The sequence below is a fragment of the Xenopus laevis genome, chromosome 8S (assembly GCF_017654675.1).
Source record: "Xenopus laevis strain J_2021 chromosome 8S, Xenopus_laevis_v10.1, whole genome shotgun sequence".
In the NCBI taxonomy this organism is placed as follows: Eukaryota; Metazoa; Chordata; class Amphibia; order Anura; family Pipidae; genus Xenopus; species Xenopus laevis.
Genome location: NC_054386.1, coordinates 27,331,219 through 27,358,664, shown reverse-complemented (window position 1 = coordinate 27,358,664; position 27,446 = coordinate 27,331,219). Strand labels below are relative to the sequence as shown.

General features: G+C 46.7%; 1 long non-coding RNA gene across 2 annotated transcripts in view; it reads left to right on the top strand.

Annotated features, from left to right (window-relative positions):
- LOC108699876 overlaps positions 1 to 27,446 on the top strand; it is a 54,180-nt gene that overhangs the window by 9,815 nt on the left and 16,919 nt on the right. Inside the window, exon 1 of one of the 2 annotated variants that reach the window (XR_005963742.1) lies at positions 10,307 to 10,557. The exons of the other annotated variant lie outside the window; for it this stretch is intronic. This is a non-coding gene — a long non-coding RNA (uncharacterized LOC108699876). Of the gene's footprint in view, positions 1 to 10,306; positions 10,558 to 27,446 lie in introns of those variants that run through there. 2 annotated transcript variants of the gene reach the window in all.

Below are 27,446 nucleotides of genomic sequence, written 5' to 3'. Positions count from 1 at the left end.
TTATTAGAATACCTTTGCCCTCATCCCAGTAAGGAAAAGGAAGAAAGGTACAATAATCTTATGTTGCTCATTTCCCTTGTATAGATTGGAAGTTCATTGGCAAAACAATCACACTACCCCCAACTTTGTAATAAAGCCCTCCCGGGTAGCCCCTTTTCCTTAGACTGACACATTGTGGCCCTGGTAATCTCTCGTTGAATGGGATAGCCGTGCGGATGTGCTCTTTTCCAATTACCTATTATTACAGCCACCCCTAATCTCTTTAATTCCCACAAGGCTCTCTGTCACACACTGGCACCTCTTCTGCTCATCTGCCACTCTTCACAGTTGTCTTAATTTTAACTCCAAAATGATAGTGTTAGACAAGGTTTCATGTTTTCTAACCCTTTTTTATAGTCCCAGAGCTGCAGCATTGCTTGCAGTACCACTGTGTGGCCAGGGGTGGCAGCCATTTTAATAATTTTATGTTCTTTATACAGCAGCAACATTCTGTGCAACATTGGATCCACTGCACTCTCTTACTGTCACGTATGTGCCCCGGTATCGCATATAATTCAGTAACTGAGTGGGACTCTATAGCTGCCTGACCTGGGACCATCTGAAAGAGACTCCAATAGGGCCATTCTGGGTTGGGAGAAGGGGAGAGCTAAGGGAGAGAGTCACATCAGTTGAACAGCTGTTTGTTAAAGGAACATGTCTGGGATTAATGTCCCTCCAGTCAGAGCCATTTAGCTATAGAGTGTATGGCCTATGGCATTAGACCAATGAATGGCCTATTGGTGCCCCAGTGTAAGGGCATCTCACCTGGATACTGGGTATAGTTCTACAGAAACCAGTAGAAATTCCTCCATGCCTGAGCATACCAAATGTAGCTGTGCTTCCCTGTTTATCCATTTCACAAAAACTTACAGAGATTTAATAATGATTTGGGTAATGAGTGGAAGGCAATGTGCTACGTAGGAGTGGAGTTTAGGCGACAAGCTTAGGTGAGGTGCTACTTGGCAACCTATAGCAGCATATGGAAGGCTGTAGGTTTGATCTCCCCCCCCTCCCCAAGTAAGAGAGAATGGAGAGGCATGTAAGGAGAAAGAACACTGCCATTTCCCATGTATGATATTACTCTGGCCCTGGGTCTTAATGGGAGCAACAGCTGTAGGCCAGTCAGGAAGGCTGAGCGATGGGCTTTATCTGCTTTCCATGAGCCACCTTGTCTCCCAGACATTGTATCCCGCCCTCCCTTTCTCTCTCTCGACCCTCAGGGGCAAAGTCAGAGTTCATGCACAATGTCACCTACATTAGTGAGGTCTCCAGCATAGCCCAACCGGCCCTGGTATTTCATTTATTCATGGTGTGAATTGCAGAAGCTGCTAAGGATTTACAGATGCAGCCATAGACTCCTGGAGGCTGGCCAGTGCCGAGCTAACCATGCAATAGTCAGCAGTCCATTCAGCCTGTGCACATTCATTATTGTGTGCTCAGGACATTGCTTTTCTGTATATTTCTATTTATACATATGGGAGAAGGGAGGTGCCATATTGATTCCCTTAGACCAGTGATCCCCAACCAGTAGCTCGCGAGCAACATGTTGTTCTCCAACCCCTTGGATGTTGCTCTCTGTGTCCTCAGAGCAGATGCTTATTTTTGAATTCCAGGCTTGGAAGCAAGTTTTAATTGCATAAAAACTAAGTATAGTACCAAGTTGAGCCTCTTGTAGTCTGCCAGTCCACATAGGGGCAACCAAATAGCCAATCACAGCCCTTATTTGGCACCCCAAGGGACTATTTTATGCTTGTGTTGCTCTCCAACTCTTTTTATATTTGAATGTGGCTCACGGGTAAAAAAAGGTTGGGGACCCCTGCCTTAGACAGTACAGTATGAGGGTATTGCTTATTGTGTGCCCAGAACATTCCTTCTCTGTATATTTGTATTTATACATATGAGAGGTGGTGCAATTTTGATTCCCTTAGACAGTACAGTATGAAGGTATAGCTTATTGTGTGCCCAGAACATTCCTTCTCTGTATATTTGTGTTTATACAAATGGGAGAAGAGAGGTGCCATATTGATTCTCATAGACAGTACAGTATGAAGCTATAGCTTATTGTGTGCCAAGAACATTCCTTCTCTGTATATTTGTATTTATACATACTGTATGTCACGCGGGAGGTGCCATAATGACAGGGGTAACCTAGTCTCTCATCAGATGTTTGGTCTTTCCTTTCTCTCTGTGTACAAGCTGGGAGGGGGGTTCTTGTTGGAATGAACACGGGTTGGGTGCATGGAAAAGCCATTCCAGGGTGACGGTTAGAATGAGACCTGACACAGTGACGGCTCCAGAACAGGTATCTTGAGCTCTGAAAAGTGAGTTTCCTGCTTAAAGTGCCAGGGAGTTACAAAGGCGATACTATTCCCCCCCCCCATTCCCATGCAACAACTTGTCACTTCTCCACAGTTCACTCCTCCAATGTCTGGAAACCAAGCAGAGCTCAAGGTTAGGCGCTTCCCCAGCTTGGCCCGTGTTCAAGAACTGTGAGAGCGGCTTGGGCCAGACACAATAACAACCACGTCAGCGGGTGCAAGAGCTTCCTCCCTGCAGCAATTGTGTTCCAAGGGCTCTTTGTGCCGACAGATAGAGGCTGGCAGTGAGCTGGGGAGCAGGAAGCCTTGCGGGTTCTGGGGTTACAGGGGATGTCAACTGCTGTTAGAGCAAAATATACAGAGATGGAGTTTAACATCCGCCTCCCCTCCTCTCTTCTTTCCTGGCGCAGCTGCCTCCATCTCTCCTCATCCTCTCTCTGCTGCCTCCATCCTTCCTCATCCTTTCTCAGCTACCTGCATCCCTCCTCATCTTCTCTCAGCTGCCTACATCCCATCTCATCCTATTTCTGCTCCCTCCATCCCTCCTCATCCTCTCTCTCTGCTGCCTCCCTCCTCAACCTCTCTCTGCTCCCTCCTCATCCTCTCTCTGCTCCCTCCATCCCTCCTCATCCTCTCTGCTCCCTCCATCCGCCTCATCCTCTCTCTGCTCCCTCCATCCGCCTCATCCTCTCTCTGCTCCCTCCATTCCTCGTCATCCTCTCTCTGTTCCCACAATATCCCTCCATATCCTTTCTCTGCTGCCTGTATCATTCCTCATCCTCCCTGTCTCACACTGCTTCTCTCCAGCCTTGTCTGCTGCTATCTGTCCTTTAGCTCTATACCTTTAGCCCTATACCATTATCCTTTATCTATATTGTGCAGCGCCGTACAGCAGACCCTCTGCCAGAGGAGCTTCCAGCCTTAGGTCTCTATCACACACACGCTAGGGACAGTTTTTTAAGGAGCCAGTTAACCTGCCTGTGTGTCTTGGGTTGTGGGTGGAACCCCACGCAGACCATAGTACCCCAGTTCAGTCAGACAGCCACTCTGTATTTTGCTCTTTAATAACGTAGCCCTATATGCCTTTGGCCAGTTATCTCTCAGTCTCTAAATGTACTGGCGAATATAGCTGGGTATACACTGATCCGGTCACATGGAGAGGTTGCCAAACAAGCATATTTTTACCCAATGTGGCCTCCATTGCTATGGCCCAGTGGCTATGATCCACCAATGTTCTACATTGTGTCCCCCACATATATTGCCCAGTTACTCCCAGCACTGTCCTACCTGACTCTCAGAGAACATGAAGGTGCTGTAATCTTGGGTGCAGGACCCCGAAATCTGACCTGGTTTCCCAATCACCTCTAACCAGTGGTGTGTCCCTGTGAGGCTGGGACCCTCCAGTGTGCGGGGGGACCTTTGAAGGAAGGGTGCCATATTTATTCCCTTAGCCAGTACCGTATGAGGGTATAGCTTATTGTGTGCCCAGAACGTTCCTTCTCTGTATATTTGTGTTTATACAAATGGGAGGAGAGAGGTGCCATATTGATTCTCATAGACATTACAGTATGAGAGTATAGCTTATTGTGTGCCCAGAACATTCCTTCTATGTATATTTGTATTTATACATATGGCACGCGGGACGTGCCATACTGACAGGGGTAACCTAGTCTCTCATCAGATGTTTGGTCTTTCCTTTCTCTCTGTGTACAAGCTGGGAGGGGGGTTCTTATTGAAATGAACACGGGTTGGGTGCATGGAAAAGCGATTCCAGGGTGACGCTTAGAATGACACCAGCAATGTTCTACATTGTGTCCCCCACATATATTGCCCAGTTACTCCCAGCACTGTCCTACCTGACTCCCAGAGAACATGAAGCTGCTGTAATTTGGGTGCAGGCCCCCAAAATCTGACCTGGTTTCCCATTCACCTCTAACCGGTGGTGTGTCCCTGTGAGGCTGGGACTCTGCACGCCCCTCCAGTGTGCGGGGGACCTTTGAAGGGATAGCCTTTTCTCTCATGCAAGCCACGTGTTTCCTGGTGGGGGACTTGTTAAAGCCTCTCTCCTGTTTCCCTGCACCCCGGCGGAAGGTGCCAAGTAAACACTGCGGCTTTGTAGCTCAGCTGCCAGATGAGAGTGCATGGGCCGGCCGCAGGAGACAGGCTCAACATCCTGTCACTGACATGCACTCTCGCTCCATCTGGTGCACACACGTGCACTCGCTGCATCTGGCACACACTCACCAGCACACTTAGCGTGACACTAACAGGATGCATGAGAGCTCCCATTTGCAAGGCTTCTGATAAGTTAAAGAGAAAGTTTGCCTTGCAAAAGAGAGGGGCTTCTCTTTTTATCTGCTTATTCCTTTCACAGTCCATTTTACAGACCCCTGGCTTGTTGCTAGGAAAGTCATCTGAGCAACCAAGCAGCCATTTAAAAAACAAAATGTGGGCCCTACTGCATTCCATATTTCTGCTGCATCATTAAAACTGAATTTGGCCTAGGAACAAGTATATTCAAAAGTCAAAAGGTTATCCAAAGATTACCGGAACTCCCCTTTCTTTGCCGGCTCTAAAATACTTGTTCTCCTCCGAGCACACCAAAAACTTCCTTCAAAATATAGTTGAGGCAGCGCTAAAAAAGCTTCAGGGGATTAAGCAGTATACAGATAATAATATATAGTGTAGTATATTTAACCTCGTTTTAGATACAGTAAGCCCACTTTCTAAACTCTCACATACACAGAGTTAAATGGCAAAGCAAACGCATGTGACTCTCACAACCTGTAGTCCAAATCACCAACTGTGGTTAACGATTGGGTACTCACAGACATTTAAGATATAGTTAGGCCCATCAATTGTTGACCTCCAACAACAATTCCCTTCCTCTGTTGTAGCTTTAAATAGGAGCAGGTAAATAGTATAAAACCCTTTATTAAGTGGTACATTTTTTTTTAAATGCACTCACAAAAATAGCAAGGGTTCTAGCACTACTAGACCACCAGTCCAATGTCCACCCGCACTCGCAGTGAACAAGCATGTCAGATTATCATCTATCAGCTCACACTGCACGTCACAGATCTACATTATGTTCCAATTAAACAGTAAGGTTAACTTCCCCTGAACTAGTGGTGAAGGTGTTGTAAATCATGAACATCAAGGTCTTTGTTTCCCTTTTAACAGCTCAGAACCACCCAGGCAGTGTGTGTGTTTTTTGTTTTAGGGGTTCACTGAGTTCATATGACCTGTGTTCCTCAAGAGGGTCTTCACGTTATATTTCCTGTGATTTTACAACCCCCAGTGCACCGCAACTGTCATACCACCCAACATACCGCTCTCACTCACTTGCCCTCTGCTTTTTTATTATAAATTCTCTTTTGGGTTTCCCTGCAACTCTAAGTTTTAACTGATGTGGGATGCTGGGAGTTGTGTTTTAGAGCCACAGATTCCAGATGTTTTGAAATGCTGTTACCAGTCACTGGCAACCAACTACCACAGTGCTTCTGGTGAGGTATCACAGTGGCACGTATCCTATCTGATCCCCATTTGAAGCAGCAGTCCTGACGTGCTTTATGGCAGCTGAGATTCTAGCTTTCTCTAGTCTGCTTTCCTGTCGGTGCAAACATTGGGGTTTTGTCTTCATTCACTGCTGGAGGCAGGACATAGTATTGATTTTGGCACCTTCTGGATCCTCCCACTGGATATATGGTTTGTCTCCACCCTCTCACATCAGTTCTTTGTCCTACCTCGGAGGTGAAGGACAAACTATTTAATAGTATTTTTTTTTCTTTCTTATTTCTCAATTTAATTTTATTGATTCTCTCCTTTCCACAACTTAAAACCAACTTCGGTACCATAATGTACGCAGAGTGGCCTTTTAGACATAAGGCACACAGAGCTGCCCATTTGGTCCCTGTGATATGCAGAGCTGCCCAATGGGATGGCACGCAAAGCTGCTCTCATATAAAAGGATTTATGGCATGGCTGCCCTTAGATTGGGGTGGCACACAGAGGTGCCCCCCCCCTGATGAATATGGGCAACTGACATGCTGCAGGGGTAAGCCTACTCTAGGAATCCTAAGATGATGATGCAGAACAGAGTGGAGGAGAGAGAAAGGTGCGGTATAGATCGCAGTACAGAAAAGGTCATGGCACCGTAGAACACGGGTTGCTGGGCAACGCACAAGTCTTTTCTGGCTTCTTGCGTGCCAAGTTGCAGCTTCGAGCCAAACCAGAGTGGCGGAAGCTGAGTGCACTGACGTCATACGCACGCTGATCACGACGCGATCAGATACAACAGTGCAGATACGCTGTAGGACACAACGCACTTCATGGAACAGCACTAGGTTTGAGACACAGCACAGATGCGCAGTTTATCTCCATGCATATTATCACTGCTGTAAGTAAGCCTGTGGAGTAGATTGGAGGAGGCTGATCGACTTAGAGACATCAGAGAGGTAGCACAGAAAAAGAGGCCTCATAAGTGCAGGGTATGCAAACATTCTTTGAGAAAAGCAGAACTACTGCTCTGACTGAAAGCCTGACTGAAACATATCACTAGCACTTGACCCACCAGTACTATCTCCACAGATAACCCAAACCCAGCCCTTTCAGGACTCTACCTCAGCACCCAACACTCCACCAAAGGCTCAGAGACCCTCAGAGGAGAATCCTATACCCTTAAATTGGGCAGATGAACCAACTGCCCATACATCAGGCATGGGGCAGGCCCAGTTTGGTGAATTCCTTCAGTGGATTATGAAAGCGGTATAACTGGTTCCTACTCAAAAAGGGTGCAAAATGACCAAAGATAACAGAAAGCGTGGAGCTCATACTACGCTAATACCTTAAGAGGGCTTGGCCTCTTATATAACAGGGGAGGAAGACCAGGACTCGGATAGCTCAGACCACTCCCAACCTCAGTCAAGCTCAGACTCTGAGGAGGGGTGACAATCAGCAGCAACCCCAGATGTAGCTAAGTCTATTGAGAGAAATGTTGCAAACGCTGGAGATCAAAGATGAAACAGCGACTCTCTCAAGAGCTGATAAACTCTTAGGTGTTCAGAAAAAAACAAAACTAGCCTTTCCAATCTTTACCTCCATCACTCAGGCAATTGAGGCGGAATGGTGTGTGTGGAGAGTCCCGACATTTTTCGTCAGAGATCGATCGTTTGGTCGATCGGACAGGTTAGAAAATTTCTGTCGGCTGCCGATAATATCTCTGCGTGTATTGCCGATCGTACGATTTTCAGTGGGAGACTGTCACTAGCTTTTTCGGATATCGTACGATTGCTGTCAGGGTCAAAACATTGGCTGATCTGTTCTTTTGTACTTTATTTGATCGGAAAGATTTTGATCTGGATGGTTAGTGGCAGGTCGGGAGATGGAAAGTCCGATCGTACGTTGATTCGTACAATCGGATCTTTGCGTCTGTGGCCAACTTTAGCCTGACATCTCCAGAGTCAAAGCAGCAACTACAAACAGAGGTAGATAGACTGTCCACCACTTTAACCTTCCTCAAAACTAGCGGGCAAAACAATTGAAAATGTTGTAGTGGCACGTAGAGTCCTGTGGCTAAGACATTGGACAGGAGATACAGCATCCAATCTGAGACTATTATCACTGAAGTTCACAGGCAAGTCACTATTCGGACCAGATTTTAAAAAAATTATATCAGAAGTGACAGGGGGAAAAGTATTTTTTATGGGTAAAAAAACCTAGGTTTGATTCTACCAACAGATATACTGGAAAAAGAGGATGGTCCTCACAATCAAGACCATTTCGCTCCTTTCTACATACAGTATACCAGAAACCCCATAGCAGAACAGACTGCAAGACGGGCAGACCTAACTGTCAGCAACAAACACGAAACACCAGAAAACTTAACACCAACAAGCCTAGCTCCGCCTCACTCAGCCCACCAAAACAGGGCACAAGATATGGGGGACAGGCTATAAAAATTTATTGGAACATGGGAGACGCACGTAACAGATGATTGGGTACTAACCATCATACGACAAGGTTACAAAATACCCTTTTCCCTACACCTCCCAACTGGGAGATTCATCCCATCAACCACTATGACCTCAATAGACTTGCAAGATGCCTACTTGCACATACCAATTGTCAGGGACACTCATTATACAGCACCACGCATCTTCATAAAGGTTCTGACCCCTATAGTGTCGTATCTAAGATTTCTGGGAGTAGATGTCATACAATACCTGGACAACTTCTTAATAAAAGCTCCCACGGCAGAACAGGCAACCAAGGATACAAACCTCAAGGTACTAACCCAATACGGCTAGCTAATCAACCACAAAAAAAGAGTTTGTTTGCACCAAGCCAGACAATCCTATGCGTGGGCCTTCTATTCGACACCAGGAGACAAAACATATACCTGTCTCAGGACAAGGGCAACACATTGATAGCAACAACTCTTTCATTTCTAGACAAAGAGAAGGCCTCAGCGGAGGAATGCTTGCGACTCCTAGGTCTGATGGTAGCAGCCCTAGAAGCCATATCCTTTGTCAGGGTTCCAAAAGGGACTTCAACTACGCACCCTAAAGACACAGGTGTCGGCACTGGTGGCACTAACATATCAAATGGGGAGATAGCCCCACAGTGCAACAATTTATCAGGGGTGTAACAAGGGCCAGACCTACTCTGAAGAAACCCATGGCAACATGGAGCTTACCACTGGTCCTGACAAGGTTACAACAACCACCATTCGAACCCTTATCGACGTGCGCACTTAAGTGGTTATCCCTCAAGGTAGCTTTCTTGGTAGCCATCACATTGGCAAAAAGGGTATCTGAGATCGCATCATTTTCTTGCACTGAACTATGGCTTACAGTCCACCAGGATAACGCAATACTCAGAACTACACCAGGTTTTCTTTCAAAAGTAGTAACGTGATGGCACATGAACCAGGATATCATTTTGCCATCCTTCTGTCCAAACCCTTCCAATGAGAAGGAGAAAAAATTACATAAACTTAGGGCACAAATTAAGTTAAACGTTATGCTTTTCAATCGGGCACTTTTGGTTGAAAAGTTCTACAGGCCACAGTGGCATTACAGCAGGCATATGGGGCCGATGCATATCTAAGTTACCCACCCATAAGAGGGACAGCTTTTGGATGTCCCCTAACGTATGCACTGACAGGAGGGCCGACTAGAGAAAAAGGGATTTTGTATTCACCGAAAAATCCTTTTCTAGTAGGCCCGAACTGTCAGTGCATTAAGTCCTACCCAGGCTGATTTTAGTATGGGAAATAGGACCTCTTTCTTGCTATCCTTTCTACCTATGTCTCTTGGCCTTCCTTCTATCTGCAATTAGTAGATAGCACTCTGGAGAACCAGTTTCGGTATTTTAAAAAGTTACTTTATTTAGAAAATGCACAACATGTTTCGGATCTGGGTGATCCTTCCTCAGGTGCTCATATACAAGCTCAAATATGAGCACCTGAGGAAGGATCACCCAGATCCGAAACATGTTGTGCATTTTCTAAATAAAGTAACTTTTTAACTACGGAAACTGGTTCTCCAGAGTGCTATCTACTATTTGTGAATATTTGGAAGGCCTGGCGGTGCCTTAAGGTGGCCATACACGGATAGATCCGCTCGTTTGGCGATGTCGCCAAACGAGCGGATCTCCCTCCGATATGCCCACCTTGAGGTGGGCAATATCGGGCTGATCCGATCGTGGGCCCTAGGGCCCAACGATCGGATCCTAGCGTTCGCCAAACGGGCGGTCGGATCGCGGGACCGCATCAACGAACAGATGCGGCCGCGATCCGACTGGATTTTTAATCCCATCCGATCGAGATCTGGCCGACTTTCGGCCAGATCTCGATCGGGGAAGCCCGTCGGGGGCCCCCATACACGGGCCAATAAGCTGCCGACACGGTCTGTCAGCAGCTTTTATCGGCCCGTGTATGGCCACCTTTACTCTGAAGTTGAATCCACTAGGATCAATTCATCCACAAAGTGTGCTTATCTTCCTTCTATCTGTACTGTCTCCACCGACTGAAATTGACAATGGAACTGATGTGAGAGGGTGGAGACAAACTATATATCTAGTGGGAGTTTCCAGGAAGTGGCAAAAATCAATTCTATGTCCTGCCTCCAGAGATGAATAAAGACAAAACCCCAACGTCTGCGCTGACATTTTGGGCCTATTAGAAAAAGATTTTTCGGTGAGTACAAAATCCCTTTATCTGTAACAGAGCATTCTGTCCCAGTGGCTGCACATATCCTATCTGATCCCAATTGGAAGCAGCAGTCCTGCCCTGCTTTATGGCAGCTGAGGTTCTAGCTATCTGTATAACAGATCATTCTGTCCCAGTGGCTGCACATATCCTATCTTATCCCAATTGGAAGCAGCAGTCCTGCCCTGCTTTATGGCAGCTGAAGTTCTAGCTATCTGTATAACAGAGCATTCTGTCCCAGTGGCTGCACAGATCCAATGTGATCCCCATTGTAAGCAGTAGTCCTGCTCTGCTTTATGGCAGCAGAGATTCTAGTCGTTCTTGCCGAACGACTTTAGGGAACGATTTTAGGGAAGCCCGACCGATCCTTCGAAATTATCGTGCGGTTAGTGGGATTCGAACAATCGTACATCTTACGATTTTTCGGCCGACATCTGTCAGGAAATTGATCGGCCAGGTCAAAAAATCTTTGTCGGTCCCAGTGCAATCTATCTATGTTTGCAGGGCCAAGCAGGCAGCTCCCCTTTGTTTTCCTGGCAAATTGGTCTTTTTAGTTGATGGTAAATTCGTACGATCGTTCTGAGAAGATCGTGGTCTCACGATCAGGTTCTGATCTTTTAAAAATCTCAACATCTATGGCCAGCTTTCCAGAGCATTCTGTCCCAATGACTGCACAGATCTTATCTGATCCCCATTGTAAGCGGCAGTCCTGCCCTGCTTTATGGCAGCTGAGATTCTAGCTATCTGTATAACAGAGCCATCTGTCCCAGTGACTGCACAGATCCGATCTGATCCCCATTGGAAGCAGCAGTCCTGCCCTTAACATATATAGTATATCCTTTATGCCTAATTGGGATGTCAGTGACTGGTGGGTGCAATAATGCCAATGGACTTGTATCTTTGCAGCTTTAATAAGGTAATAGGAGCAGGTTTCAGATGCAAAGTTTTCTTTCATTATAACTCTGATTTTAGTTTCAGTACGTTCCATTAATCTTAATATGATTAAAGGTGGCCATACACGGGCCGATAAAAGCTGCTGACAGACTGTGTCGGCAGCTTATTGGCCCGTGTATGGGGGCCCCTGACGGGCTTCCCCGATCGAGATCTGGCCGAAAGTCAGCCAGATCTCGATCGGATGGGTTTAAAAATCCCGTCGGATCGCGGCCGCATCTGTTCGTTGATGCGGTCCCGCGATCCGACCGCCCGTTTGCCGAATGCTAGGATCCGATCGTTGGGCCCTAGGGCCCACGATCGGATCTGCCCGATATTGCCCACCTCAAGGTGGGCATATCGGAGGAAGATCCGCGCCAAACGAGCAGATCTATCCATGTATGGCCACCTTTAGAATGTATGCTTTACAGGACAAGGAGCTCCATTCTCTTGTCTCTTTGACATAACGCTCTGGGGAATCTTTGATGCAACATTTGTGTCTATTATTGTAATGACCTCCTGTTTGTTCTTTTAGTGTATTGTTCTGGGTACATAAGTAGTGCTATATTAATACAAACATATTTCCTGACTTGTTAGAGATGGGGCAGTAGAGATGGGGCACATGGGAGTAGTAATCCGCGCTCTCACTTATCTGGAAGCTAACACACACATAATAGGGATCTCCCTCTCTGACATGTACCCACAAGATCAGGAGAGCAGGGATGGCAGCCACCTGGGTATTAGTCACCTGCTCTCTCACCCCACCCAAAGGAACAGTGAGACGCCCCCACCGCAGGCAGGAAACCACATGAAACAAAACCAGTTAATATTCTCATATCCAGAACTCCCCAGCATGGGGATAGGACTGGGAATGAGGAGGGAGGGGCTTCCAGTCTGTATGTGCTAATAACCCCTACTACTCAGTACTGCTCTATTAGCCTTACTGTGTGGGAGATCCCCACACCCCAGGGTGCCCACCCACATATTACTAATAGACTAGAATAGCTGGCGAGCTTCTAGCACAGGTGTGATACTGCTATCAATATATATACTGTACTGCCTAAAAGTGGCCACACAGAGATCCGCTCATTTGTCGATTTTGCCAAATGAGTGGATCTCTCCCCGATATGCCCACCTTGAGTTGGTCAATATCGGGCTGATCTGATCATGGGCCCTAGGGTCCAATGATCAGATCATAATAGGAAGGAATAGGGGCGGTCAACCGAGATCCAACAGGATTTTAAGCCCTGCCCGATTGACATCTGACCGACTTTTGGCCAGATATCCGACCAGTCTGAGGGCCCCATACATGGGCCAATATCAATACTTGGTCTGTCAGCATCTTTTATCGGCCTGTGTATGGCCACATTAAGCGACACAATATGACAGCTCCTGCCCATATGTTTAGATTCAGAAACATTCAGAGGTGGAGAGTTCTGCTCCAGCTGGTTACTGGACTTGGATAAACTGGGTGCTTTCCCTACAGGTGAGAGATTAGGGATCACCGATGAGCCTGTGGGAATGATAAGTACATACAGGTAGGATGTGGGAATTCTCCAATCTCCTACTGTGCATCATTCACTTTGTTTGCTGTTTCTCCTGTTTGCGTGCTAAGGATGCTGGGAGTTGCAGTTCATACTTCAGGCCACAGGAGTCCGACACCGTTGCTGCTTTGTAACTGGAGGTTGTTGATTACCTGGTGGAACAATTCCCTGAATTCTTTGTCACATTCTCCTGAAGGGAGTGACCGCGCGTTGTGCATGGAGAGTTCCTGGCATCCTCAGTGTGAGCTCTTACCTGTCTGGCCCCTTTCCAGTAATGCACGGGGTGGCTCAACCCGTTCCTTAATCTGCCCCAACTGCCCCAGTAAGTGGGGCCTAGGCAGAGCCACCAAGGGGTGATATGTATACATAAAGGGGGATGCCCAGTTAAGGAAGCAGGTGGCATTGCTCGCAGACATGGGCACTCCCTGGGGCATTCTGGGTTAATTTCGGACAACCTTTTTCCTTTTCCTGCATTAAAGGGCGGCCCAAAATAATCGGCAGTAAAAATAATCCAGATAAAAATCAAAACTGCTCCGAGAAGACAATGGCAGCGGCTAAACTTTGTCTCACTCAGTGACGTGGGAGCCAGTGTGGGAATAGGCCAGCACCTTCCCAGCCAGACTCCAAATAAAGCTGCCTTATAGTCAGCCACAAACAGTAGTTTAACCCTTGCACTGCATGCCCTTCCTTTAGAACAAAAAGAAGGAAAATACAGAAACCAGAAAGAACAAATAAGCGACGCGGTTTCTTTATATTAGTTCCAGCTACTGGATAAGGGGGGCAAAGTACCATTTTCCCACCCTTTTCACTTCTTCTGGTGCTCAGTGCCAGCTTTGCCATATGCTTACTGCTGGGCCCTTCTCAGAGTGTGCCAGGTGCTGTGTGCAGTTACCAGATCTTGCTTGTTTGACAATATACAGAATATATGCATCCACTACTATTGGCATGTCTCCTGCTGCTCGATGCCAGCTCACCCAAAGGGAATGAATGCCAGTGGGTTTATGACAGTGGCATGGGGTCAGATACTGGGAATAGTATCCCATTCATATACAAGGATTTTTGCTTGTTTCTATTTTATTAATGAGTTTGCATAAACTTCCTTAATGCCTGGCACTCTAACCTGGTGCCATGTAAAGGGCACTGTAATCTGCTGCTGCCATAGAGAAGGCACTCTAACCTGCTGCCATGGAGAAGGCACTGTAACCTGCTGCCATGGAGAAGACACTCTAACCTGCTGCCATGGAGAGGGCCCTCTAACATGGCACCATGGTGTTGGCCTTCTAACCTGGCAACGTGGAGATCTAATCTGGCAACCATGGAGTTGGCCTTCTAACCTGGAGCTGTGGAGTGGACACTCTAATCTGGCAACGTGGAGATGGCAATCTAACCTGGCACCAATGGAGTTGGCCCTCTAATCTGGCGCTATGGAGTTGGCCCTCTAACCTGGAGCCATGGAGTTGGCCCTCTAACCTTGGACAGTGTCATTGTAGCTCAGGAGTTTGGTACCAGCTCTGAGGATGGGATTGTGAGATTTTAACTAAACAGAGAGGGGGGACCCTGTAGGAACAAATGTCTGTGTTTGTCACTGTGTCCTTCTATTAACCTTCCTTCCCTAGGGATTGAACTCCCTCTGCGCAGTGGGCTGGCCTCCATCATCCCCAGCAAAGTGAGGGTTAAGTCCTAAACTAAACTTGGGGTCATTCATCAAGTAAGCCTTAATTGGTTGGAAAACCAGGACCCCAAGGCTGCCCCAGTTATAAATGGAATGGGAAAAAGTCTCTGTGAGGCAAGCAGTGCCCCGTGAGAGCTTTCCCACAGAACCGCCTCACAGATCTGCTTAACCCTTTATCAGGGGTCATCCGGGTTCTGTCAGGCAGGGGGCTACAATTCCGCCTGGGAGCAGGGATCAAGGGGGACCTTTGCTGTGTCATGTTACCCACTTGGTAATTATGTTTGAGCTGCCACATTGCTTGATTTCTCTAAAATGTCCAACATTTAAGCAATTTGTCATTGTGCCTGATGGTGGAACATGGCGTTAGATAGACAGCCTCAGTGTGATTGTGAGCTCTGAGGAGCGAGGTCACTTATTCTCATGCATGTCGTATCAATAGAAGATCATGGGAGATGCCTTATGGGCCAGATTTAGGGATATCTTTGCGTGGCCCGGGTCTTTTGCTGACCCATCTGTACTAGTTTCATTCTCACGCAAGGAGTTTCTGCAAGATTCCATAATGAATGGGCTCAGAAACTAGTACTGTATTACTTAGCAATGCAATTACTGAGCAATTTCGAGCCTGGCCAAGGGTTTGGGTTGGAAGACTCCATGGAACAGGAGATAAACTGGTCGTACACTGAAATTCTCAGTTTACACTGAATGCACATTGTATAATAATAGAGACAAGGAAGGTAAAAAGCATCCAGCCCAGGAGCCTCTCCCCTGCACCTTTCAGATCCAGATGAATCTGTTTGCTCATTCTCAGCACTCCCCAATTTAATGAGCCCAATTCAAACAAGAGGCTCAGAATGTGCAGCATGTCAGTGTCTCTGATGCTTGGCCGGGCATCGTTCCCCCTTGCGTATCAGTCAATATTGACTCTGGGAGACAGCAGCTCACCCATCTACTGTCAGGCTTCCAAACTACACACCTCTAAGCTATTTTTTGGGGAGGGTGGGGGTAGAATACATGGATTCCTTGCACCCTTCTCTCCCCTCTTATCAGTAATTGATCTATACCCTGTGGGGCCTGGGTGCAGGCCATGCAGCTGGAAGTCCCCACACCGGGCTAAAGCTTGATGGTGCTCTGGGGTACAAAGGATATGGGCTCCCACTTTTCTTATTCATAAGACCAGAACCTCCTGTCCTGCCTTACACATAAGGGTGTTTTTATAAATTTCCCACACCTCAATACAGCCATGTTACCTGCCCATTGGCTATTGCATTGTCCACTTGACCCCAAATGAGTCGTAAAGAGCAGTGTAGGGGGATGCCACTCTCTGCTTTGCTGTTTGACTTGGGGGTAAGCTAACTTTGCACTTGCCTGTAGGGCTGCACCTGTTGGACAGCATGGTCTGTTCTTCTTCTTCCTCTGACCCCTCGTGACAAACTCCCAGCCATCTCTACAAACACAAAGAGTAAACCCCCATTACTGACGGGAGGGAATGACTTGCTCAGGGGCAGCGTTTCCCACCAGATCGCTGAGAAATTTATTTTGAGTTCCCATCAAACCTGAAGGAGCCTTTATCTGTTTGTTGGCTGCTTAGAAAGCCCAACGTCTCGGCCTTTATCAGAGCTACCCCCAGCGCCCATGCCATTTCCAGCACCTTATCACCCAAGCCTTTTGACCTTTAAGGGCAGTTTCCATGGGAAAATCACCTTGTATTTGGCGGCACCACCATGTGCCAGGGAAATTTTCTGACATGCTATAAATGTTCCTGGGAGCAATTGAAACATGTGCAAACAAAACCCGGATCGGAGCAGGTTCCCAGGAGAATGAGAATTTGTCATTATCTTGAGTTACATCAGCAGGAGATAGGGTATAATTAGCTGCCATGGCGTGTTGCTTTTAGAGATCTCGTGTTGCACAGCTACCCTGTGATTGGCACATTTATTGGGTTCCACACCGTGTGAACCACTGGTTGGAGAGAGAGGTGAGAACCCTGGAGGAATGTTCTGCGCCCTGGGGCTCTTGTGGGCACAGTGTTGGTGCAGGAAATATAGGCTGTGGGTATTGCATGCAGTGGGGATTCAGACCGATACATACTTGTTAGTTCATGGACAATCTGGTGCTACTTTGGCCTTTGATCTGCCTTTGGTTAAAGATACATATAAGTCTTCACCAAGCAACATGGCTTCACCCACAGCATACAAGCCTGTATCAGTATGCAGGCCCATTGATGCTGCAGTCTCCCCCCAGCTCCGCATGCCCATAAATGCATGTGCTGGAAGGAGGGGAATGCAAGTCTGGCTGTCAGGGGTGCAGAGTGCTGAGTACACTGCAATCAGGGGGCAGAATTGAGTCGTATCTGTGTGTGGGAAAGTGGCTGATTGCTTCTTAGAAGGAGACATTGGTAGCGTTTGGCACCCAAACAGGATCCATGAAATAGTGCTCCCTTCCCATGACTAATTCCAAATGCACCGTGAAGGGGTTCTGCCCTGCTCCTGTAATACAGCTCTGACCCATGCGCGGCCCCAGACCTTGGGGGAATCTCATAGGTGTTCCCACAGCCAGCCTGCAGCTGTTCTAGAACTACAACTCCCAGCATGCCACTTGTGGCTTTGTGCCAAGAGAATCTGGACTTTCAGGTGGAGACATGAGGAAAGCTGGGTGAGGGCAGACATCCCCCCTGTACTAGTTATTGACCAATCATAGAAATTTGAGTGGATTTTATTAGATGGACCTGCAGCCTAAATTCTCCATTAACCCTTTTTCAGAATAGAGGAGCTAATGGAAATGAAAATAAACTGCATATCTCAACGAAGCCTCCTCACTCACTTGTCCGTCTTCTGCGTTCCCACGGGCTCCTGCCTCTCTTTGTCCGATAGCAGGACCCACAGTGCACATCTATGGCTCTCCCTTGGGACCTGGTTCCCACACTCATAATTTGCTGGGTCACCAGAGACACAAACAAAAGGCTGGGAGCCGAGGACTGGGCAGATAGAAGGGGTAGGGGCTGTGAGTGTGTAATGGTATCAGTCCGTAGCGAAACTTCCCTTTCATTGGATAAATCCCCTCTCTTATGAGTCCCTTTCTTGTATTTGTAACCGGGGGGTGGGGCAGTCAAACCTGACTTCTGGCAGCAACATTCCCCATCCTGTTGACAATTAGACACATTTTTAATTAGACATCATTTAATCAACCTCTGGAATTGATCATCATTCCCAACCAGGCTCAGACATGCCCCCCGTATACTTGCCTGGATTGTGTGCCCTCTCTAAATGGTTAGTTGCAGTTGGTGAGCCAATGAAGCTGCTTAAATGATGATTTCTTCCAGACATTGGCCGCACATGGATCTCATCTGAATGGCCTTGCTTGTCCCTAACAGGGTAGTAGTAGTAGTAGTAGCCGATGCTGTCTCTGTCTTGCTCTACTTTCTCCGTCTTTCCCTACTATCTCTGTGTTGTCCTACTATCTCTGTCTAACCCTACTTTCTCGATCTTGTCCTACTGTCTCGATCTTGTCCTACTGTCTCCGTCTTGTCCTACTGTCTCTGTCTTGTCCTACTGTCTCCGTCTTGCCCTACTGTCTCCGTCTTGTCCTACAGTACCCCTGTTGCCCTACTGTCTCCATCTCGCCTACTTTCTCCATCCTGCCCCACTGTCATCCTCATTTCCTATTATACTTGCTGTAACCCTATTGCTCTATGGGACCCTGAGCACATACATATATACATATATATATTATAGTTTTACAAAAAATCCTGTTGCACTCTAGGGACTTGAACAATAAAAAACTTTATTGGAATCAACGTTTCAACCCTCAATGGGGTCTTTATCAAATCTAAAAAAAAACTAACATTACTGTTCGCACCAGGGCATTATCCTTTTTTAGTCTGTGCAGCAGCCCTACGGACTGTTGTGAGTAGAAGATGCCAATGTGCGTTCATTGGACACCAGTTGCCTGCCCCCCCCCCATTCAATGTCTGCCTTATTTGAGGGTTGCCATTGTCCAGAATCCAGCTGTCAGGACACTGCTCCAAAGGTGGGTAAATGTCATGTGTTGGGCCTGATTATCCACCCCGCAAGTCATAATTGTCCCTTTCCCCTCCTCCTGCATACACATTCCCACTGCTGTCCCTCAATTACCCTCCTATTAAAGGCCAATCACTCAGGTCCTATCAGACTAATGAGCATCTTTCCCTGGCTCTTTTGTCACGAGGGGGGGGGAGTCTGGGATTGGAGAAGTCGCAGATCTTTCTCCTTCCTCTTTATCATTCCGTCTCCTTATCTTTCCTCGGACTCCTCTGGAAAATCCCACAAGCTGGCCCGTTCCCACGTGGCCATGGGAAAAAAAGATACAGAGATGTGTTCCTTAAATGTAGCCGTGCCACTTCAGTTCATCCTACAGCACAATGGAGTCAGTCACCCGTGCGCCTGCCTCTCAGCCACCACTTCATATTCCTTCCCCTATTCAACCTGTGCACAATGTCACCCACAAAAGGAAAAGTCTACGGATATTTAACAAGTCACCCATTGACAGGCAACCATCCCATATGGCAGCTCTCTCTCTCTCTCTCTCTCTCTCTCTCTCTCTCTCTCTCTCTCTCTCTAATTGCTTGAGAAATAGGTGATTATATTGGGTCACAACAGTCAGCAGTTCAGGTTATTTACAATTTGGTAAACTGGGGACGCTCCACTCTCACCCCAGAACTGACACCGGATCCCCATCACCTTGTCCTACTTGCCTACCCTGACGCCAGGGCTAAAGGCATCCAGCCAAGACATTGACGGTGCTTTCCATTTTCCAGATTCTATATCACATGAAACTGCCCTGAATAACACCCTCCTTATCAGGAAGAGGGGCATTTCTTTTGAAATCATATTCCCTGGAAAAGGGGCTTTGTTTCCTTTTAAAGATGTCAGTAGTGGGCAGCGTATGGCAGACCCCTCCTGTCTCTGAGAATTAAGTGGATTTAACTGTAGGGTGGAAGGAAGCAGGCCTGGACTGGCAATCTCTGGGTTCTGGCAAATGCCAGAGGGGCTGCAATAAGGTGCCATAGAAAGTCACTATTTAGTGGGCTGGTGTAGTCTGTTTGGGCCTCTGTGTACCTCAAATTCCAGGGCCTATTTAAATTCTCAGTCCGGACCTGGAAGGAAGCCCCCATGGACACTTTTAATGAACCCAACTGTTAATTAAAGAGGATGTAAACCCAGAAATAAAAGGTTGCTTAATGAAAATAAAAAAGTAATTCTAAACAACTTCCCAATATTCATTCATTGCACCCCTCGGTATAATTATAGAATTATAGTAAACAAGTAAAATGTCTGCTTCTCATTATGCAAATCTGTCAGCTGAGAATCCTGTGCTAGGCGGAGTGGGCGCAGGTATGGGTGCTCTGGGTAATTGGGCCACTTCGCTTGCTGGAAAGCAGCACATTCAGTCTCTTGTATCCTAAGTGCTGACAAGATCTGGGCCACATGCCCTCGGGGGGTTCAGACTGGCAACACCCCTGTTTCCTGCCCATGCTACTTTATAATAACAGCGGAAATGGATGGTGTGGCCTGGACGGGCGTGAATGGAGCTTTATATAGCTATAATGACAGGTGCCAACACCCAACAACCTCTTTACTGTATTGCCTGGCACTGCTGCACCATTTTTCCCATCAACCTGTGCTTGTAGGTGGGTTCTGCACCAATTTCTCTGGGCCTGGCTTCCTTGGGAGGTGCACACTGACATATATTGTATGCTAATGCCACCTCCTACCCCAAGTACCTAATCCCTAGTGCCCCTTATTCAACTGGACATCAGCTGAGAGACTTAATAGGGGGGCCTTGCTGTGCACATGTAAGTAAGTACTCCCCAGTCCCGTGTGAAACAGCTTCACATGAGCAAAGTTTCTGAACACAAGTGCCCTACCCACAAACCACCAGTCCAACACACCTACACCTGCAATGTGAAAACCAACCTATATTTGCCATTACAGGGGAACAAAACAAGATCGAATACCCTATTGTTCTGCCTTATGGCAGCTCCCTCTCATATGTATAAATACAAATATAGAGAGGAAGAGAGTTGTGTATTTACAGAGGTAAGTACATGTGAGAGACAGACAGAGGGCATGAGTTAATGTGCCTACAGAATGACAGCCATTGCCTCGGGGCACACTGTGCCTGTAGGGGGATGTCCATGAGAGCGGGTACATGGGTTCCCTGCTGTTACTAGGGCTCCATTTTCTGTGCTCCACTCTCTCTCTCTCTGCGAGCACATTTGTCATTGTCTGGCTATGGAGGGGACAGACTGGTACTGACAGCCCCAAGGCCCATGTGACAATTTATATTCATTCCCAGAAGGTTATTCCCCCCTCATCCCTAGTGAGAATCGGAACTGGGTTTGTTCCCAGGGAAGCCGCTTCCTCTAGTGCAGCCTGGCCTGACTGAGAGCGATGTGCCCCTTGAAAGCCCGTGGGAAGATTATCCCGGAGGATTGAGCTGCATCAATACTAAATACAGCAAGGGAACCAGCATGGCAACCCTGTGATCTCTGCCTCCTCTGCCTGAGAAATGCAGCAATTAGGTTCTTCTTCCACGATTAAAGGAAAACTCTATCCTGTATATGTGTGTGTACAATAGAAATGTATCTGAAAAATGTAGATCACTGTGTTCCTAAAACATTCCTTCTCAGTATATTTGTATTTCTACATATAGGAGGAGGGAGGTGCCATATTGATTCCCCTGGACAGTAGAGTGTTGCTTCTTTACAAAAATAACAAATAAAAAAACAAACAAATATAAAAAGTATTGTAGAAGTGATACCTATATTGGCTAACAATTAAAATACTTTGCTTTCTTTCGGAGCACCAAGGCCCCTTCGTCAGGCAAAATACAAATGAAAGCTAGAAAGGCACAGCATATATACTGTTAGATCAGTGAATGGTATTCATGGGTAATTAATTAGGAAGTCACAGATAGATAGAGATTAATTGTAGAGATAATACAATGAATTAGGGTGGGTTGTAAATCAGGGCAGCCATCAGGGGGGGACAGGGGGGAGAGTTGTAGGGGGCCCCGAGGGTAAAGGGGGGCCCTGCCACGCCACGCTTACTTGATTAGCCGGGCCCCCCATCTTTCTGAGAGCTGCTGACTTCGGGAAGGTATGGACATTTAAGGGGCCCTGACCACCAATTTTATTATAATGTGGGGGTGGTGGCCCTGGCCACCAATTTTGGCCACCATTTTTTTTAGTGGGAGGGCCCAGGCTACAAATGTTTTTTTATGGGGGGCCCTGACCACCAATATCTTTTTATTTTTTATTAACATGTGGGAACCCTAGCCACCAATATTTTTTTTGTTTTTTTACTGTGTGGTGGGGGGCGGACCTGTGGGGTGGGGAGGGTGGTCCTGTAGGTGGGGCTTGCGGTGGGCGCAGCCCAGGGGGCCCAGGAAATTATGTTGTATGGGGCCCTGTGATTTCTGATGGCGGTCCTGTTGTAAATAGTCCAGGAGTCTGGGTTCAGTCAGGTCACATAGTGTGACATAAAACCTGACCCTAAATAAAGGCCCTGTCTTAATGTGTTAAAAAACTCCATACATTTGAATTCATAAATCTTCCTTTCCCCGTTCTGTTTTAAAGTTCCCTTTTAGAATTAAGACCTACGTGTCCTGAAGACTGTGATTTTGACTGCAGAAGTGTTGCCCCACAAGTGTTTTACATGATTTGGTGTTGATTTTATGTCTGTGGTGGTTCATCCTAGTGCGCAATTTTTGTCCTGTTTCACCAATGTATATGCCTCCGGTAGAGCACTTAGTACATGTAATCATGTATACCACATTGGATGAAGCACACGAATAGTAATCTAGACTGGTGTAGACTTTTTGTGTATTCGGTATAACAACTTGATCTTTGCACAAGATGTATTTGCAGGTTTCACATCTGTTGCAGGGAAATGTACCTGATTTTGTTGTTTACCTCAGATTAGGTGGTTGTCTTATAAAACGAGAGGTAGTTCCGGGAATATTTCTTTTAGTCGGGTATCTGTATGGAGTATGGGTTGCAGGTCTCTGGCTATTTTTCTAATAATATTCAGTTGTGGTAGGGTTGCCACCAGGCCGGTATTTTATCGGCATAGTTGGTAAAACACCTGCCAAGGCCGGGGCCGGTATTACAAATTTACAGGCAATGTAATTGCTGGCATTTTGTAACACCCTTAAAAAAAAGCCCTTGGCCTGCCCCAATTCACTCAGTACTTACCTTTTTTTTTCAGGCTTCTGGCCATCGTGACTGTTGCTCAGCCCCCTTTTGCGGCACTGTGCGTGACTCCATCCCCTTTGCATCACGGACCACCCCCTTTGGTTCCTGCCCCCCCACCGGCCGGTAACATTTTTTAGAAAAGGTGGCAACCCTAGTTGTGGGTTGTAGGTAACTACAATAGGTACCCTGTTGTTTTCTGTCTTTTCTTTGTAATCCAAGAATGTGTCTCTGGGTATTTAAGTTAGAGTCCTGCAGCGGGTCGGGTACCTGCGGGTTACCCGCAAAAACCTGCGGTACCCTGCAGGTTTCAGGTAGAAATTTCGGGAGCAGGTATAGACGCAGGTTTCAGTTCTCCAAGTTTGGAGTTCCGGTCCGTGGGTCTTCTCAATAGCGAGTTTTACTCCTTTTTTTTTTTTTTATCACGCCTACTTCCAGTGATGTCACTTCCGGTTTACAATGACAGCAGTTCCTTTTTCTTGATGGTCAGTGGGTCGCGGTCGGATTGCGGATAAAGTACTTGCGCGTTTGGTCGGGAAGTGGGTAAGTATGTGGGTCGCAGGTCGGGTTTAGCAAATTTGTTCCGCACAGGACTCTAATTTGAGTTGCTCTGTGGATTTGATCATCAATAACCTGCGGATGGTATCCCTGATTAACCTTTACAAAAGAATGACATGCTGACTTATCTGTAGGATATTAATTGGCTTGTGATGATGAGGGTTCTGCACAGTTGCAGTGGAGGTGTGGGGGAGCCAATATTAGCGGTGAGATATGGATTTTTGGGGGCTCTGTGTATATAGGACATGTCTGGGTGTGAGTGAAAGCAGAGCTTTGTGTTGGTGTGAGTAACAGGTGTAGGGTTTCAGGGAATGGGACTCAGTACTAGCATTTTCACAGGCCCTCCCAGCTGTGAGAGGTGAAAGGATATTGACCTCTGTTTTATATTCTCACCCTTCTGACATTGTGACTTTCCACCCCCCAATACCCACCCAGAAAGCATCAGGACTGAGACCCGATGTGTCACTTTGCCTTTGTACGGCAGCCTTTCCCAGACCCCCCCCCCCCTTCCCAAATACCAGACTCATTCCTCTCCCCAATGCCTGAGCCTTCCCGTACGCTGCAGTCACCATCATACCAGTGCCTGTATATGAATGTGAAGCAGTCCTGCACATTTTAAAGTTAGTTTGCAGCACTGCAGGCAGGAGATGACAGGAGGGGACGTGCAGGGAGAAAGAAAGATACTGTAGGAAAGCTTAACTGTTTCAGAGGAAACAAATGGATACATTAGTGAAAGCTGAAACTTATTTCACAGGTGGTAATGTACTCAGTTGGTAAAAGTAGCAGTGATAGTTACATAGTAGTTACATAGTAAGTAAGGTTGAAAAAAAGAAACTCGTCCATCAAGTTCAAGCTTTTAGTTATTTTTTTTAATCTGCCTAACTGCCAGTTGATCCAAAGGAAGGCAAAAAAAAAACCCATCTGAAGCCTCTCCAATTTGCCTCAGAGGGGGGAAAATTCCTTCCTGACTCCAAAATGGCAATCGGACTAGTCTCTGGATCAGGGGTCCCCAACCTTTTTTACCCGTGAGCCACATGCAAATGTAAAAAGAGTTGGGGAGCAACACAAGCATGTAAAAGTCCCGTGGCATGCCAAATAAAGGCTGTGATTGGCTATTTGGTAGCCCCTATGTGGACTGGAAGCCTACAGGAGGCTCTACTTGGCACTATACATAGTCTTTATCCAATTAAAACTTGCCTCCAAGCCAGGAATTCAAAAATAACCACCTGCTTTGAGGACACAGAGAGCAACATCCAAGGGTTCGGAGAGCAAAATGTTGCTCGCGAGCTACTGGTTGGGGATCAATGCTCTGGATCAACATGTAATAGGGCTAAACAGGTACTACAACAGATGACTAGGAGACCCTCCCCCCGCTAACTCGAACTCCCTGCATCCTCTGCCAGGCGTTTTGAAACAAAGCAATTTAAGGAATAAAACTTTAATATGTATGTATTATTAATATGTATTATTATTCATCCATGGTATTGAATCCCTCACTACTTCCGTGTCTCCGCAGCCCCCTGTGGGAGCCAGAGTGGCAGGTCCAGTGGAAACTCAGTGAGAACCTCCGGGCCACAGGGTTCCCTCGCACGGCTTTGCCTCTTGCTAGTTTTTTGACCACACGGCATCCTGTTTTCTGTGATAATGCAGTGAAAGGCTTTATTCACACACAGTGAAGGGGAAGCAGGGGGGCGGCGGGGCACAGAGAATGGCACACAAAGGGGCCGGAGGAGGATCGAGCCTCACACTAGGTAGGGAAAAGAATCAACAATGGAAATGTTGTCTCAACCAAAAAAGCCTGACCTTATAGGCTAGCAATCTTATTATCCAGCACAGAGCAGGTGCAGCTCCCTCCCTGCTTTTACCTTAGTGCAAATCTCTCTTTATAATAGATTTACTGATCATTGCAGTTATGTCTTCATCTTCATAGGGTACAGAGTGTGCCGTCAGCATTGATTTCATAGTGTATCACAGGAGCCCCAAAAATTATAAGGCCCAATGTAAGAAGTTTCATTTCCAGGGGATTGTTGTCAGGCTCCAGAGTACAGGATTTCCCTCTGTGGCTTTTTTTGTTGTTGTGGTTTGTGGTGCATTTTGGGCGTTTTTCTCTCTTCCAAGTCGGTAACAAGATCCCGGCACCTCCTCCCCGTGGGAATTTTCTCCTGCTCACTTGCTCAGCTCCCAGGAACGGGCTTTGTGTGTGTGAATCAGCTTTGTACTTGGTGTCTGACTGTAACCCTGAGCTGCACCCAAGCAGCCCCCAGGCACTTCCATTGGCTTGCAGCACTGGTTAGATTGTAAGCACTGTGGGTCAGCAACACCTGAAGCACACAGTGTTTTTCCAGTAATGTATTTCCAACCCTCTGTGCTAATGGGATAGAATGCTCTGATATACAAATATATACATGAATTCTGTGGTGGCAGAGAGATTTCGCTACAAAATTCATGATATCTGCATCCATTATTTTCCAATTTCATGTAACCTTCCCAATGGGGATGAGACTGGATCTGTGCAGCCACTGTGACAGAATGCTCTGTTATACAGATAGCTAGAATTTCAACCATAAAGCAGGGCAGAACTGCTGCTTGTAATGGGGATCAGATAGGATCTGTGCAGCCACTGTGACAGAATGCTCTGTTATACAGATAGCTAGAATTTCAACCATAAAGCAGGACAGGACTGCTGCTTGTAATGGGGATCAGATAGGATCTGTGCAGCCACTGGGACAGAATGCTATGTTATACAGATAGCTGGAATCTCAGCTGCCATAAAGCAGGGCAGGACTGCTGCTTCCAATGGGGATCAGCTAGGGTGTGTGCCCTAGCTGACAGCAGACTGTATATGTATAAGATCCAAATACTATATAGTAGTATTACATGTGGATTAGAGTAAAATCTGCCATTTTATTTTTAGCTTGGTCACGTTTAGAAACACTAGTTCCTCTTGTGATGTCATGAGAATGAGCCTTACCTGCATTAAGCCCCACCTCCCTCATTACACCTGCCACAAGGTTCTCACCACTCCAAGTGTAACTGTGTGCATCCCTGGTGCACTGAGTGGTGTCTCTCTCACTAGTGATAAGACACTTCCCCTCCCCCCATTTTCCCACGCTGCCGGGCTACCAGCTAATTCCCACGCCAACTAAAGAGCAACTTCCCTGCCCCGCAAAGCTTCTTCTCAAGGCTCCGTGCCCTGCCAAGGTGCAATGTGATACGTACTCTGGGATCTTATAGCAACCTAAGCCTGTAGCCTTTCAGCTTTAATCTTTGGCTTACTGAGAATTCTGGGACATGAGGTCACTGATGCAGGGGGCTTTGGAATTACAGTGGCCAGAGGTCCTAGGTATAATGGGAAATCTACTCAGGAAAACCTCCACCCATCCAAAAATCCTTAACAGATTTTCACTGGCTTCTATGTAGTGTATGAGAAGTGTGCAACACAAGTGTGAGTGGTTTCTCTTGTACCTTCTATACATTTATAACAAGGGAATCAATATGGCACCTCCTCTCATAAGTATAAATACAAATATACAGAGATGGAATGTTCTTGGCACACAATAAGCTATACCCTCATACTGTACTGTCTAAGGGAATCAATATGGCACCTCCCTCTTCCCATATGTATAAATACAAAGTTACAGAGAAGGAATGTTCTCGGCACACAATAAGCTATACCCTCATACTGTACTGTCTAAGGGAATCAATATGGCACCTCCTCCCATATGTATAAGTACAGATTTACAGAGAAGCAATGTCATGGGCACACAATAGATATACCATCATACCGTACTGTCTGACTAAGGGAAGCAATATGACACCTTCCTCCTCCCATATGTATAAATATCAATATAGAGAGAAGGAATGTTCTGGGCACACAATAAGCTATACCCTCTTACTGTACTTTCTAAGGAAATTAATATTGCACCTCCTCCCATATGTTTAA